At 48.2% G+C, this 16,532-nt stretch overlaps 1 protein-coding gene across 4 annotated transcripts in view; it reads right to left on the reverse strand.

Moving 5' to 3' along the window:
• The window catches only part of TRAF7 (TNF receptor associated factor 7), a 48,075-nt gene that overhangs the window by 31,249 nt on the left and 294 nt on the right, over positions 1-16,532 (reverse strand). Inside the window, exon 2 of one of the 4 annotated variants that reach the window (XM_050968586.1) lies at positions 14,253-14,346. The exons of 1 other annotated variant lie outside the window; for it this stretch is intronic. The gene's annotated coding sequence lies outside the window, so the exon portion shown is untranslated. Of the gene's footprint in view, positions 1-9,768; positions 9,876-14,252; positions 14,350-16,532 lie in introns of those variants that run through there. 2 more of the 4 variants (XM_050968585.1, XM_050968587.1) reach the window with 2 other exon arrangements.

Raw genomic sequence — 16,532 nt, forward strand, 5'->3', positions numbered from 1 at the left:
TTTGCAGGGGCAGAGGAGGTCAGAAGAACGTTCCTTCTAGTCCTAAATGGTTCAACTCTGTGACTCAGCAAGGCCCACCAGGACATGTCTGGACTAGTATTTTCCAGATACATGGACTGAGCGTATAAAATAAGGGACAGTGGCACCAAGTGATCACCTTTCTCCTCCCTCCCCTATGGTGAAAGCAACAAAAACTCTGGGAAGACAATGACTTTGAACTGAGGAGATTGGTCCCAGGCTTGAAGGGGAAGCCTGTGTATTAAGGACTCTAACCTACCTGCAACATCCAGTGGGGTGTGAAAAACTGCCTGATCCAAATACTGGTTAGTCGAATAAGGTTTAGGATTTAGACAGCGCGCTTACCTTTGATTGTCTTTGGTAACTACCTCTGACCTTTTATACCTACCACTTATAATAACTGACAATCTATCTTTCTGTAGCTAAGGCACTTATTATAATGTTTTCTCTTAGCCAGGGAGTTTGTCTGAAGTGCGTGGGGAATCTGCTCAGGTTACAAAGGCTTTCCTTTGAGGAAGTGGTGAGCTAAGTAATACATTTGCCCTGCTCCGGAGAAGGACTTGAGAGGCTTGCCAGTGTTTCCCTATGTACAGTTCAAGAGAGCAGTCACACACCTTAGCTGGGTGTGTCTCTGCATGCTGGTGGCTGAGTGATCACAACGTCTGGAGGGGCTTGTTGCTTGGCACTGGCAAAGCATTGTGCGAGACAGTCCAGGCTCTCCAGGCCCACCGTCTCGCAGTATAAACAGGCACACCAAGTTGCTACAAGACCCTCATCCCAAATTCTATTCAAAACAACTGACTGGTGTGGAACAGACGCACGTTAAGTAGGAAACACAAGTGCATGACATGAACTGGGTGTCTCAGGTCATTGGGAATGAGATGCAGAGCCTGGCATCTCTAGCTCACAGTTCAGATTCAGACCACCGCTTGTGGAGAACTTTAGTTACCCATCTGATGGCTATTTGGAGGCTTCTCAGACTACAGAGAAACCCTGCAGTATTGTACATTAATTGCTCCAATGATGGAAACTTCAGTGTGTGGGGCCATTACAGAGCAATACCATGGAACACCCATAGGGGTCACTCAGTCCAGTTTTACATCACAGCAATTTCAGAAGAGCAGACAGGGATTCACGGGGCCCAGGGGATAGAGCTCCCCTCTTGAGTTTCCCCTTCCTTGTCAAGGCTGAGGCACTTTGGGGATGGACCACGCAGAGAAGCTTGCATTGCTGTATCTGCTCAGTGGATAAAGAGGGGACCGCTGAATTTGAAAGGCAAGAGGCTTACCCAACTGTTTGTACAAGGCATAGCTATCCTTTGGAACTCACTGCCACTGGATAACAGAGTCCAAAAGATTAAGAGGATTCAGTGCATGATCAGACATCTGTACAGAGAAGAACATCTGCAGTTCAAATAAACAGGACAAAAACAATTAAACTAAACAGGGAGCCGAACCCTCCTATTTCAGGGCACGAGCCAACACTAAGAGAGGGAGAAACATCTGCTGTGGCTAGCTATTGCATATTTGGCCAGCACAGTGTTCCTTGTCTATTTCCGCCAAGCAGCTGGTGCTAACCACTGAAGATGAGACTGGACTAGACAGACCCCTGCCCTGACAGCTCCTTCCATTCAGGACTTCAGTTTCTAGGGCTCTCAATGCAGCTTCTGCACTATGTCAATAAAAGCTCTTTGGGGCAGGAGCTGTCTCTGTGCTAGGTTTGCAGACTGCCGCACATGCTACCACAACACACCCAACAACCGCGTGCTTACAGATTTCTCTGCGCGACCGAGACTACACTGGCAAAGCTATGTCCCTGTAGCTAGGCTGGCATCACCGCGCAGAGCAGAGGCAGTCTGCACCAGCGGAAAGGGTTTTCCATCGGTGCAGGAACACCACTTCTCCGAATGACTCTTCGGTTAACACAGCTGCATCTACACTTGGGGTTAAGTTGGGACAACTGTGTCAGTCAGAGGGTTGGTTTCTTCACACCCCTCACCTAGGTAGCTGTGGCATCCTAACTGTTAAGTGTAGATCAGGCCTCACGAGCATGACAATCATGCCAGGCCATGTTTTACATTAAACATTCTGCTGGTGAGCCAAAAGGACACCCCTCAGGCCCGCCTGACAGGACACACTGCACAAGTTTTTAGGTTCCATGTTACACAACTGTCAATACTCACAGCACAATAGTTCAGTCCTGGGAAAAGAACTGTTCCCTAGAACTAAACTTTTGGAACAGGCTGTGGTTTGAGAAAGCAAGAAACCGGAGACTGTTTTAAAAAACCATTGTGGGAGAATATTTTCCATTTCTTTAGAAGCAGTGCACTGGCCACGTTCAAATGCCACATCCCGTAGGAGATGTTATGAGTTACTGGAGCGGTTTCGAGAACAGCCCGGCGCTGCTTCAATCCAGAGATGAGCAGAGTCAAAGCCGTGCTGCACAGCACGAAGAGCCTGGCAACTGGTCATGAGTATCTTTGTAGATAACAAAGACTGGGAATAAATAATACGGGCTTGTGGTTAGGGCACTGGGCTGGGACTCAGCAGACCAGAGCTCAATTCCCAGCTCTGCTACCGACACTCTGTGTGCCCTTGGGCAAACCACTGACTCTCTCTGGCTAGTTGGCTCAGATGGTTCACAATCTCTCCCTATGTAGCTGTATAGTGCCTTGCACAATGGGGCCTCTGGAGCTACTGTATTAATAGCTCCTAATGCAAACGCATGGCCCGGCCCCATTGCCCAGGCCAGGATACCGTCATGCCCATTTCCAACCGTTCCCATCGCCACCTCAGCCCCACTGGCAGCCAGGGTGCCAGCTCTAGTGCAGACAGCCGAGCACCCCCTGTGATTTAGGTTCAGCTCAGGTGCGTTTGTGCAGCCCCCCAGAGTCCCAGCGTATAGCATGAGCCCCAGCAGAGAGGGCAAGGATTCTGCAGGGCGATTGCCCACTGGAGTGGTTATCAGGGAGCTGGGTAGAGGCTCAGGCACCCAGGAAGTGTGGCAGTTGGTGAGGTGTTTTGGCAAGCAGGAAGCAGTTGAGATTCTTGCTGTTGGGGAGGGGAGATTTCTCCTTTCTCCCACCCTTTAGGGCAGGAGCAGAGGGGACTTAAATTTGGGGAAAAGGGGTTGAACTTGTGATTCCTCATCCTAGGACACCTTGGCAGCATCTACTTGCTCCCTGCCCTCTCCCTCCACTCCAGTGCCCACCACGTCATCCTGCAGCAGGGGAGCAGCACTCCTGCTTGGTGCTCTCCCCCGGTGAGCGGAGTGAAGAGAGCTGACATTGAAGGTGTTCTCGTTAGGCTCAGAGTGAACAAACACCCCCCTGAGATGAAGAGAGGCAATTTGCCTCTTCAGAGAATGTTTCAGGCTGTGTGCAGACTCAGGCGGATTCCATTTCATGCTCTCTCCCTTGGAAGGGTTTCTTTGCCACCATACGGATGGAGACTTCACAAAGGAAAGGGAAGCTCTGGTTCTGGGGAACAGGGATGGACTAGTCAAAGGAGGGACAATCAGGGGCAATCTGTGCAGTCCTGTAATTGCATGACATGTGGGGTCCCAGTTCCCTGTCCTCTCTAGATAGCTGTTTAATTCTAAAGGGAACTGAGCAGGTACTTTAAGGATGGGGAATGTGCACACCCTCTTGGGGGCTGATCCAAAGCCCATTCAAATTGACGAAAAGACATCCACTGGCTTCAGTGGCCTTTAGATCCAACCCTACATAAGGGAACGTTGGCCAGAAGATGAGGATTTTCCACTCTTCTTTCTAAACATGTCCTTGGCTGAGCAGCCCTCCTGAGCTAGGCAGACGGGAGTTGGCTTCAGGTCTTCCCTGAACAACAGAGCAGCACAATGCAAGCAATGGGCAGGATGCTGAGTGGAATATCGGCTGCTCACAGAACAGCAGCAGCCACAACTCAGATTTATATTTATATCATCTTTCATCGCAGACTACGTTAACCGCCAGACCTAGCAACCACTTCACCAAGTCCTGAAATGCAGCCACCTTACAGAACAGTTGCTGGACTGACAGACAACAAAGAATATCCCAGCCAATGACACCAGAGGAATTCCAGGGAGGCCGAATGTCAAAGACTCAAGCTGGAATTTGCTTTGGCCACTAGGGTTAGCACCTTTCGACTCTTGTAAAAATTATCATGGGATTTTGGATGGCCACAAGTGGGCAGGACTCTGATTTTACATCCAAAAGCCACATCCTCCTCACGCCAAGCAGGGGCAGTGAATCAACTCTAGCCCTGAAGGAAGAGCACCCCCTGATGAATCTGCAGCACTTCACTTTCCCCCTCCAAGCACAGTTGAGGAGGACAAAAATCACATCCTGAAGAGCTGTGAGTGCCGGCTGCCCCAATGACGCATTAATGCCACGACCTATTCTGTGTTATACAAAGTACATGCACACCGTGATCCCGAAGGAAGCCTTCAGAATAAAAAATATACAAGGAATAACAATATCCTTGGATCTGCGATGTCCTTCAGCTGCTTAGAAAAGCAAGTGGCCTAGATGTCCACTCAAGCAGCCCTCTCACATCTCCATAGACAGGGCCCCAGAGTCCTCATTTTTGGAGATCCCCTCTGAGTTTTCCAGTCCAGGACTTTATAGCGTCAGCTCCCACAAGAGCAGGGGGTATCCAACCAACTGCTGCAGGGAAAGGGACATCTCCATTTTGCACCAGAAAACCAAGCAAGTCTCAACAGTTCACGTGGCCAGGGGCCATAGCTAGTGGACAAGGCCTTGGGGGTCACACCTTAGGAAAGGGGCAGACCCAGAGGCCAGCTAGCCAGCCTGACCAGATCCAGGTATTGCAGAGCTCCTCTGCCATGCAGCTTCTTTTTTAAAGCAGCTTCCCTGTTTTTGCCAGGAGAAAATATAAAAAAGAGGAAGCAGTAGGGCCAGCCTTCACTAAATCACATGACTGCCAGGAAGCAGATGCAGTGAGGGAGGTGGGCTGGATTCAAGTACTCACCCTGAACGGTTAGGTGCCAGAATTCCTGCCTAAGTGACCCAGCCAAAAAATCTGGGTCTGGCTAACAGCTCACAGGGACTGCGACCCTCTCTCCGCAAAATCAGCAGCTCTGAGAATTTCCCACTCTGCCCTTCCCAAGCCAAGATGCCTCAACTCTGCTCAGGAGGAGCACCTCCGTGTAAGAGGGGAGCGTGTTCCCTACGGCCAGTCTAGCCTTTGGCCTCTCTCATGCACCTGTGGGAAAGGTGAATCTGCTCATTTCCAGGGATGTCCCTCTTTTCGGTCCCAGACGCCACACAAACCTGGCATCCCCTCCCTTTCACTGGGAAGGCCAGGTCTAGGCAGAGCCATTTACCCAAGGGAAGGAATCTCCCAGCATTCCCATCCTCCTGCATGAATACAGTTCTGTTTCTCTTTCTGGATCTGCGCCCTAACGTGTTCTGTGTTTGGGCCATAGGAGGCTGAGAGGCATGATGGCAGTGATGGGTTTTGTGATGTGGATACTTCCACTGGGGTGGGACAGAAACCCTCTAATGAATTTCCTTAGATACAGAATTGCACCTAAGAAGAAGGACCTGGTTGATGGGGCGCCTCATACTGCAAAATGTCTGGTACTTGCGAAGGAATCTGCAACCACCTCCCAGCCTTATGTGCTGAATGGTCCATACAGTCCAGTTAAGAAGCCTCATATGTGTATCTTTCTTCCACCCCCTTCCAGCTTCATTGGGGCTGTCTCTAAAGCTATGCAATGCTGCTGCAAGGGCTATTTGCTGGAGAACACAGGCTGGCTCCATGCACTGGCTAACGGTGGCGAGGATGGACATGGGGAGTGAGGTTTCTCTTACTGTATCTCGAGTGAGCCCAAGGCATAGAATTTCTTTAGTTTATAGCAGGTATTTTAATGACAAAATCACAATTTCTGCAAGTCTGTACAAGAGGGTTACACATTCCTGAGCTTATCTGCACAGCGCCTAGGAAAGAATATTACAGGGCAGAGAAAGGGCAACAACCTGAAATAAATGGTGAGCTGCTTCAACAGCTGAGCATGCTGGGCCCAATGCAGACAGAAAGGGAAGGACGTGTCTGACGTGGTGGACAAGATGATGGGTAATCGGTAACTATGAGTATCTCCCAGGTTCTGTCACATTCCCTCATACCCAGAACTTTTCCCTGAGTCAGTTGTCGGGTGGTCAGTTAATCCACATAGAATCTGCCGTCATGGGTTAAACTTTGTCCACTTTGCCAAGCTGCAGTAAGAATAGGCTGTCCGTGTTTTACTTCCAGGTCAAAAAACGTTGTCTGATGGCAAGCTGAAAAGCCACCTTCTATTGAGAACCGGTTCTTGGATTCAAGGGAGAGCTAGAAAGACTGGTTACAACAAGCAGGAGGTCAGCTCTGCGGATTTTGAACATCTCTGGGGATATCACACCTTCTCTACTAGATAAAGAATTCCGGACAATCGAAGACAGTCACACGTCAGGGCTCAGCAGACCCTTCTCTCTCTCTGCCTTAAACTGTGTGTATGTGACAGAGACAGCCCTAGAAATTGCAATTCTATGCACAGAGCACAGAGACAGCGCAGCCATCAGCAGTGTCAGCCTCCTTCCACTATCAATGGGTCACAACTTCTGCCCTGGAGGGACTCTGTCTCTCTGCGACTGTGAGAGGAGTTCAGACTCTGTGGCTTATTCAATCCTTGACTGGTACAAAAGCAGGCAAGGGCAGCCTTGTGGCTAAGGCACAAAGGTGACCTGATTCACGGGCGTCTACCCCTGGCTCTGCCACAATCTCACCAGGCGACCTTGGGAGAGTCACCTCACCTTTCTGGGTCTCAGTTTCTCCATGTGTCAAATGGGGATAACAATACCCACCTCACAGGGGCTGTGAAGCTGAATTAATAGATTGTGAAGTCCAGAAGAGCCCATTATGATGATCTAGTCTGACCTGTACAAAACAGGCCAGAGAATTCACCAAGTGATTCCCACAGCAGCCTGTAACTTCTGGTTGAGCTACTGCAAGTCTTTTAGAGAGTCTAGAAACCATGCTGAGATTCGCCAACAGACTGTGCTGGAGAAATGCAAAATATTGTTAAGAGAGGTACAATAAAAGGGGCCCCAGTCACTGCCACTCAGGACGGCAGGTTTTGTAGCACTGATCTCTGTTCTTCAGGAACAGAATCAGCCTTTCTAGTCTATGTATGTTCTTTTGCTGGACTCAGACATCATGCCTCTTCTCTGAGCCCCTCCGAAGTGGGTTTCCCCTTCTAGAAAATAATCAGTTTTAGTTATGGACAACTATTTGCAGTATTTTGTGTTAAAATCTGAATCAATAACTTCTACACATTCTTACAACTGGATCAAAAATCATTTTCAGGGGGCTAAAGCATCTAGTTTTTCCTTAGAGCACATCACAGCTTAGATCAGAGGTCAAAGGTCACAATCAATCTTGAAGCATTGAAAACAAAAACTCTGTTTCACGATACTTTCCCCTGACTTAACTTTAGGAAACCTGGGAGGAAAAAACTTCCGCTGGTAAACAGGCTTTTCTGATTGTATAAAACTCAAGGGGCTAGACATTCAGAAGGGTCCAGCAACAACTGGGGCCACATTTTCAAGAGTTCAGCTTGACTAAGTGGTCAGACGGTCAGAGGAGATCAGCTTGCTGCAGGACTCTTTTGGGTTGTATCCTATATCACATCTAGACCCTTTTTTGGAGGTGTCCATTTTTATCGAGTTACATCCTAAGGGCCCAGTCCTGCAACTCTCATTACTGGGAGACAATGACCCCAGCTTCAATGGAAGTCAGGGCTTCAAAATCAGAACATGACCATGAGCGATGACATTTAAAAACCAGACAATAGAATTAAAAATCACATCTCAATTGGCACTAATTGGTCCCACAATTCACTTTAAGAAATCTGAAGCTATTTTCAGTTACCAAGGGCTCTCCAGAGATACGTCCGACAGGACGTTACTGATTGCAGACCAGTCCCAGCGCTGCCATAATTAAATAAACCCTAATGCTCAGTTTAGTACTTTACCTAATAACACAGAACACGTGCACAGCATTTTCCATGTTCAGAGTTATGCAGATGTACTAGCTAAGCCACGCCATACCCCAGGGATGTAGATAAGTATTCCTCCCATTTCACAGGTGGGTTAAACTGAGGCACAGAGTGGGGAAGTGCTTTTGGCACAAGATCATGCAGCAAGTCAGCAGCAGAGCCAGGGTGTGGAGGAATCCACCCCAACCTCAGCCCTAGTGGTGTTGTATATGTGCACAAGAAATACACATCTGAAACAAAGCATAACTGTCTACTCTGGGCAGGATGTTAGAATTAGCTGACCAACCCAGAAGTAGTGATAACGGATCCAGGAAACTACTGTACAGACACAGACCCTGATCTCATCCCCTATACTTCTCATTTGCCCAGCTCCCATAATTCATACACAGGCTCTTCAAATATTCTGTGGAGGAGGAATTTGCCTGTGAAAAAGCAGCAGCTGAACAGAAACTAACCTGTCCTCAATCAATCAAACCTCTGGTGTCTGACTCACATTGGTTGCAGTGGATTTAAATGCCATCTTTCACTTGAATTGCGAAGGGATTTAAACACCATAAAATACCCGGGGTAAAGTTTAATAAGTGATCAAAGAAATCCCTGTCAATATCAAGGGAACTGTTGCCAAGTGGTAGAAAACCTGCCTCACCCTCAACACTAAAATTAGCACATTACATTCTGCCTCCCTAAAACTCACCCCAGTTGGATGACTTTTTCTTCTTTACCTCCTGTCCTAAACTGCTGTCTACCGCTATTGTCCGCTGTTATACAGCCACTATGCTCCATCCTAATGGTGGCTGCATTCCTCTGGCAGGGTCCAGCAATTCAATTTTTTAAAGCACCCTACGGGGATTCTTCTGGCTGAAAGGCATTCCGAGAAACACAAGGCGTAATTTCTACCCAAGCATATGGAGCGTCTTTTTTTTTTTTTTTTTTACACTGCTTTGAAATTGGATGACTTGCTTAACGCATGTTCTGGGTGCAACTGGTCTGCTTTAAAGACTCATCTGAAATATGCCAACCATTGTCCTCCTACTAGAAATGTCACAAAAGCAATGAGAAGAGAAAAATTTCAGTGTGTTTCAGCTGTCTGCTCATATTACTCCATCTCCCTGAACTTTGCTGCTTAAAACAGAAACAATCAGATGCAATGCAAGCCAGCCAACACTACTGCTAGAGAAACTTTCAACTAGAATCAGAGCAAAGGAAATAGATACTACTGATAGCAGGGATTGGAACGGGTTGCAAAAGATAGCCATGAACAGACCTAGGAACCCCGTGTACTTTGACACTTGAGAACAGACCCTGGATTCCTTCAGATAAATGTAACACTGGTGATTTCCAAATGTAAGCGCAGAAATCTAGTAGCAGCTTTTAGATAGAAAATGTACCAAATCCCATACTAATGAACCATTCAAACGCTTCCTTTAATAACACAGAGCACTTTACAAATGGAGTGGCATTTTTAAGAGTAGCTGACAGACAAGACCTCCTTAGTTAGCGTTTGTGACACATTTTGGAAATGTAGAATCCCCCGATCCTTGAATTTTAGCTCCATTCAGCTTCCTTATTCAGCTTTGCACACAGTTATGAACATGTGTAACACTTCCCTCACTTGTCACTGATTACTAAAAAACAACAGCCACCTTCCGCTTGTGCTTCAAACAGAAACTCTGCCGACATGCACAGGACACTCCTTACCTGGGGCTTTACCTTGCACGAAATTCACTTGGGCTACTCAAGCTGGAAGCAAGAAGCAAAGCTGGCCAAGTAGTTCCCAGGACAAAGCGCTCCAGCTCCAGGCAGACTTTTACTCTTTCAAAATGTCTCTTCCACTATCTGTGTGAGCTGGCTCTTAAGTGATGTAAACAGAAAGGCATGCAGAGAAGTGGGTGATATGTAAATTCAGCTGGAAAATCCCACAGCTCAGCCAATCCCAACTCTCTATTTCGGCTTTGTCTGGGTTGTTCTCTGAGTCCAAAGAGATTTAGACTACCAAGAAAAACCCTCCCCACACACAGATTTACTCTGGCCTGCCCCAGGGAACCTTACTGAGTGGAGAGCCCGTCTGACGAGCTAACACTGACGTAGATCAGGAGAAGGCTCGCTGGAGTTACAGGCCTGTGAAACCTGCTCCAATGAGATAAGCATCAGGTCGTAGGATTTTAGGTTTGTCCCTGCTGCAGCCAGTGATCTCCAAGGGGAAACATACACGGCTCTTTCTCCATCACTTTGAAATCAAACCCCGAGTTATGTTTTATCCTAGCTCCTAAGAGTCACTGTTGACTCAGCTGAAGCCCATCGGAGGCTGCGTTAAGGGGAAGAGGACAGTTTGCAATATCCAAAATGAACCAGAACTCTGTCGGTGACATTTGGACAAAGACGCATTTTTTGGCTTTGCTTTTTAAATTAGTGGTGGGATTTTCAGATGTGCCCTGCACTGGCCTCACGCAGCTCCCATTTAAATCAATGGGAATTTTACCCTTGACTTCAGTGGGAGCCGAGCTAGGCTGGGGGGGAGTGGGGGGAGAGCGTTTGAAAATTTCTCACTCAAACCTTCTAATGCACTTATACACCATGGAGACCCCTAATGCTGCAGTGATGGGACTCTGCCTGTTTGGGAAAACGAGCAGGCCCAGATCTCTTGCCCAACGAGAACAAAGTGACATCAGAGTGCGTGGGAAGCAGCGTAAAAGGATGAAAAGCAAACAGGATTTTTAAAATGCTGCTTGTTTTCATATTCGAAGACTGGGGAGGATCTTCTCTTCTGCATCCTTCGGATGACATGGATGGAGGAGATGTGTTTGTTTGACCAAGGGCCATAAGCAGTCTGAAAGACTAACATTATCACAGTGGAAGATGTATAGATTTTAAAGCCAGAAGGGAGTGTTAAGATCATACATAATAAAAAGAAGTCTTGATCCTGAGGGTGCTGGGCACCCACAGCACACCCTAAGTCAACTGGAAGTTGCAGGATGCTCAGCACCACTCAGAATCAGTCCCAAGTAAACATATTTACTTCACAATCCCTTTCGCTGTAATTCCCCTCCAGCTCGTCCCATGACACAGCTTCCTGCAGAGCATGTCCTAGCCATGGGGAGTTGCACAAGCAAGAACAACAAACTGAACTGAACAAACTCCCAGACCTCTTGCCTCTGGGTTTCTCACCCTGGCAGCAGGAATGCAGCGTTGGTGGCTGTGGAGGGATTAATACAGGTACTACTGTTACCTAACACCACCACATCTCTCAGGCTTCCTTCCTGGAGCTATTTTCACTCACTGAATGCTTCCACCTACCCCTTTGTGCACCCGTTTGGCCTTGGTTGCCCAACACCACTTAGGAATATTTCACCAGAGAGAAACTGATCTTCACCTTTTCCTAGCCACACCCTGCTGGGGCATTTTATTTGCAGCTGAGCAAGATCAGCCACAGTGCAGAGCCCTCCAAAACGTGAATCCAGTCCTTTCCAGATTGTCATATTTGAGTTTACTGTGGCATTCCTCAGTCCGATTCTGGGAAATAGTGCAGTAAGCTCCATCCCCACTGCATGGGAGTGAAGGCACTGGGATTGGAGATATGGGATCTACTTCCTCTGCCATCAATTTCCCACACATCTTTGGGCAAGTCACTTCATCTCTCTGGGCCTCAGTTTCTCACTGTCAAATACCAAGCCCTTTCTCCTACCTTGTTCATTTAGGTTCTAAAATCTCTGGGGCAGGGCCCAGTTCTTACTATGTACATGTGCAGCACCTAGGAAAATGGAGACCCATTTTCAGTTGAGGCCTCCAGCCACTACAGTAATACCATGAAGAATGATAACTGCAGATTTCTTTAAGTGGTAGCTGCTGAATGTGTTCCAAAGAGCTGACTGCACCATGCACTCACCTCAGTGCTTCTCCAGTGATGAGCAATGGTATAGCTACAGATAGGTTAAACAAATGGCATGGGATGGATTGGTAAGGAAAGGGTTAATCCTGCTCTGCCCAGATCTTTGCCTTCACTGTAGGGATTGTTACAGAGCAGAATAGGGCTGGGCTACAATGGAGCAAACTCTTTTTCTGGGGTGGTGTCAGAGGGTCTGCACTCGGACTCCGGCAATGTGGAGCCCTTTAGACTGTGCCCAGTGAGCCTTGGCTACAAGGAGCCCTTTGTCTCCCTTCCTCAAGGCTCCAAAGGTGTGAGATGTTCCTCCTCCCTCCATATCCCCTGACTGTCACAGAGAGCCACAGTCTGCTCCCAAGCCCAGCAGAATTCCTGCTGGGGACAAACTGGGCAGATAAAGTCCCAGGGAGGAACCTGTAACAGAAAGAGATTCTTTAGCAAGTTACTGTATGCGGCTGCAATCTCCTATTTAAAGAAAGTGTATCCAGGCTTCTGCTAGTCCTGGCAGCTCGCATAATAGCAACCTTGCAATGTTCCAAGAGCTGCACGAACGCTAACTAATGGGAACATAACTCCCAGCTCCTGCCCGTGGATGAAGGAACCTTCCGTTGCGATTTGCTAAGGGGGGATTTTAACAGCAATTATTTTGACAATGGAGGAACTTGGAGCTGAATTTATTTTTAAACGTTCAAGCTTGTCCCAGTTGCTGACACTTACATCAGTGAGCCCTTCATGCTTTGGGTAGGTTCAGCTGCCTCTACATTCCTGAACCGCTCATCTTCCTCTGACTGGGAGAATGCCAAGGCTGGACAAATGGGAGAGCAACATGGATGCACAACAGGTTTCTGGGCATAGGATTTAAACTGAAACTTGTAAGTGATAAGAGTTGACTAGTGCAGTAATGATTCATAGATTCATAGACTCTAGGACTGGAAGGGACCTCGAGAGGTCATCGAGTCCAGTCCCCTGCCCTCATGGCAGGACCAAATACTGTCTAGACCATCCCTGATAGACATTTATCTAACCTACTCTTAAATATCTCCAGAGATGGAGATTCCACAACTTCCCTAGGTAATTTATTCCAGTGTTTAACTACCCTGACAGTTAGGAACTTTTTCCTAATGTCCAACCTAAATCTCCCTTGCTGCAGTTTAAGCCCACTGCTTCTTGTTCTGTCATTGGAGGCTAAGGTGAACAAGTTTTCTCCCTCCTCCTGATGACACCCTTTTAGATACCTGAAAACTGCTATCATGTCCCCTCTCAGTCTTCTCTTTTCCAAACTAAACAAACCCAATTCCTTCAGCCTTCCTTCATAGGTCATGCTCTCAAGACCTTTAATCATTCTTGTTGCTCTTCTCTGGACCCTCTCCAGTTTCTCCACAAGTTTCTCCTGATGTCAGGTAGACCCGGTATAGGAAACAATGTCTTGCAGCCCACACTTCCTTGATTCCCTGCAGAATCCCACAAGGCCTTGCCTGAAACCAGCATCACTTCTCAGCTCGCTCTGCTATGAGCAGCATCAGGAACATAGTCAGCATGTCAACAAAGCATCCAAAACCCAGCCTTCTACATTCCTGGGTAAGCCTTACAGCCATAAGCCACAAATGTTTGATTAGCCACATTCAGCTTTTCCCAGAGAGCTTGGGATCAAAATCTTCAAACTTGGGTGTGGAAAGTTAGGCCCGAAATCAACATTGCGGCAACTAACCAAATGGCAACATTTTCAGAACTGTCAAGATCCCACAGCGCCAGCTGAAGTCAACATCGACCCTTCAATGGGGGCCAATGGCTCACTCTATTTCAGACACTGCAATAGCTGCTAGGTCCAGAATGGTTTTCCTCTGTGAGGAGTGCAGCCTGTCATAAGTTTTATTGCAGATTTACAGGTTTTACAGCTGATTTACCAGACAGTCACTCCTGTTACCACATACACACGCCAGCATGCCTACTGCAGGCAGATCCAGTGTGTGAACCAATGTCCACTGTAGTAGACGGGAGGTTCTCCATTGACTTCAATGGACATCAATTAGGCCATGGATAGGTTTTATTTTTATATGCATTTTTAATCCTTATTCAGAAAATTGCACTGTTAACCCCCCACACTCCCCATGGCAGGTAGATATCTATACACAAGAATTATTTAAAATCTCTAGCCAACTGAACAACCCTATGCAGTTATGTATGTAAATGTATATAAATATTCATTGTCACATATATGGATACAAATCAATTCCTAACTTACTTGGGCATGTATGCACAGAGAGGCAAGTAGTTAGCACATATTTCCATTCTTTCATCTCACCTGATGCGTGAGAGAGATTTTGGCACAGCTGTGCCTCCGGGCAGTAATACCCATAGAGGGCCAGGAAACTCTGAGAGAATCTCTCTGCATTCTTCTGCTGGGGAGAAATTGCAGAATGAAGCAAGGATCCTGCAGGGACACTGGTCTATGGGCATGGAGGCCTTGTGTGTCCCCTCACCATTACCAGTCAACACAATTCAGTGCTCAGCTAGTGCTTGCCCTTGGCAGTGTCAGTGGGAAACTCTCCAGAGCCAGTGGGGAGGGCAAGAAGGGCAATGCACAGACAGAGGGCCATCCAGAGAAGCAGGCAGGAGATGGCTGACCTGCTTGCCCCCATTCTGTATGGCGAGGGTAACCAGGACACAGTCCAGCCCTCACCCATTTATACAGCCCTTCCAACTCAGAGCGCATAGATACTCCAGCTCTATATAGACTGCTCACCCAGCAGCCATTCTGTGCTGAAACACAACAGGTACTTACCACGAATGTTAATCAGGTTAGGACAGAGGTGAACTGAAACTGCACAGGGACTTTAAGGAGAAAAACTGAAATTAACAGAGCAGAAAGGAATGATTTGGTACCATTTTCAAAGTTCAGAAAATACATTAGTGCCACACCAGGGTTCTTTACAGAGTCATTAATCTCCACAGGGAGAACACGGTAACCTGCTCCTTACTTGTTACACGTGCATCAAACGTTGTTGATGTCTACACTGATCTTTCCTTTCATGTCTATCAGCATACAGCAGACAGGTTCCCGATTAGTGGCTTACAATGAGATCCCAGCACAAAGGCAAGCTGAATTGAAAGAGAGCCCACGCTTCACAGCTCCACAGAACAAAAAAGATCAGTGAGTTGAAATCTGATTAAGCAGGAAAAAGTGGCTCTGGTCACATGGACGGCAGCTAGAGGTTGGCATGAAAATCAAGCTGAACTGAAGAGCCAATGTGAGATGAAAGATTCAAAGAGCAATTTTCTACTCTGCCCCAAAGAGGAAGATCTGTAACCAAAATATGTCTGAGGCAATTGCAGAATCTTACTACTAAATGAACACTGAAAGGCAAGTAATAGGAAAGCTAAAGGCACAAACCTGGAGGAAATGTGGTTTTTAAGGTGATCAAGAGAAACAGAGGATAATCAGCAGCACATGCCCCGGGCAGGACATGCAATACAACTAGGCAATATAGATTTGAAACGTACTGTATGATATAGTACATAAAATAGCACCTAGCAGAGAGAAGGTATTGAGATAGGAGATATGGAGAGCGAGAGGCAGCCAAGACTTACTGAGGCCTGTGTCCCATAAGGAGACCTGGCTCTGATGTGCACAGGACAGTCACAACCCCCATATTGGGATTTAATAAATTATTTAACTTTTAATAAAAGACAAGGAAACAACAATCAAGAGAGCCATCCCAGAGAACCGTGTGCACAGCTTTATCCAGGGGCCAACTGCAGCTCTCAGCACCTCCACACAGCTGTCAACCACTTAGCTAAACACAGGTGCAGCACAGAACAGCTGCTGCAATAATGTGTCACACTTGTCATTCCCAGGCAAGGCTAAGCCACAGGAGTGCCCCCATGCATAGAGGCCAACAGCCTCTTAACCCTTGAGGTGCTGAGCTTCTTCCATGAGCCCCCCCAGCAGAACCAGCACTGAGCAGCAAGCCCAGCCGCCCCGTGCAGGGGAGATCAAACTGCGCCCCTGTTGCTGCGCTGGGGACAGATCACACCAGTCCCTGCTCATGCAACCAGCCACAGCCTCCCGCCACTTGACAGCTCCCATCCCCATTCTCCTCACCTGCAGCCTGCCCCCCAGCCCCTCCCCGGGTCTCCCCACAGAGCCCCCCCGGACACAGACAGCCCCCTCCCCACAGCCTCCCGCCACTTGACAGCTCCCATCCCCATTCTCCTCACCTGCAGCCTGCCCCATAGCCCCTCCCTGGGTCTCCCCACAGAGCCCCCCCGGACACAGACAGCCCCCTCCCCACAGCCTCCCCCCCCGACAGCTCCCATCCCCATTCTCCTCACCTGCAGCCTGCCCCCCAGCCCCTCCCCGGGTCTCCCCACAGAGCCCCCCCGGACACAGACAGCCCCCTCCCCACAGCCTCCCCCCCCGACAGCTCCCATCCCCATTCTCCTCACCTGCAGCCTGCCCCCCAGCCCCTGCCCAGGTCTCCCCACAGAGCCCCCCCGGACACAGACAGCCCCCTCCCCACAGCCTCCCGCCACTTGACAGCTCCCATCCCCATTCTCCTCACCTGCAGCCTGCCCCATAGCC

This window comes from Gopherus flavomarginatus, chromosome 9 (assembly GCF_025201925.1).
Source record: "Gopherus flavomarginatus isolate rGopFla2 chromosome 9, rGopFla2.mat.asm, whole genome shotgun sequence".
Taxonomy (NCBI): domain Eukaryota; kingdom Metazoa; phylum Chordata; order Testudines; family Testudinidae; genus Gopherus; species Gopherus flavomarginatus.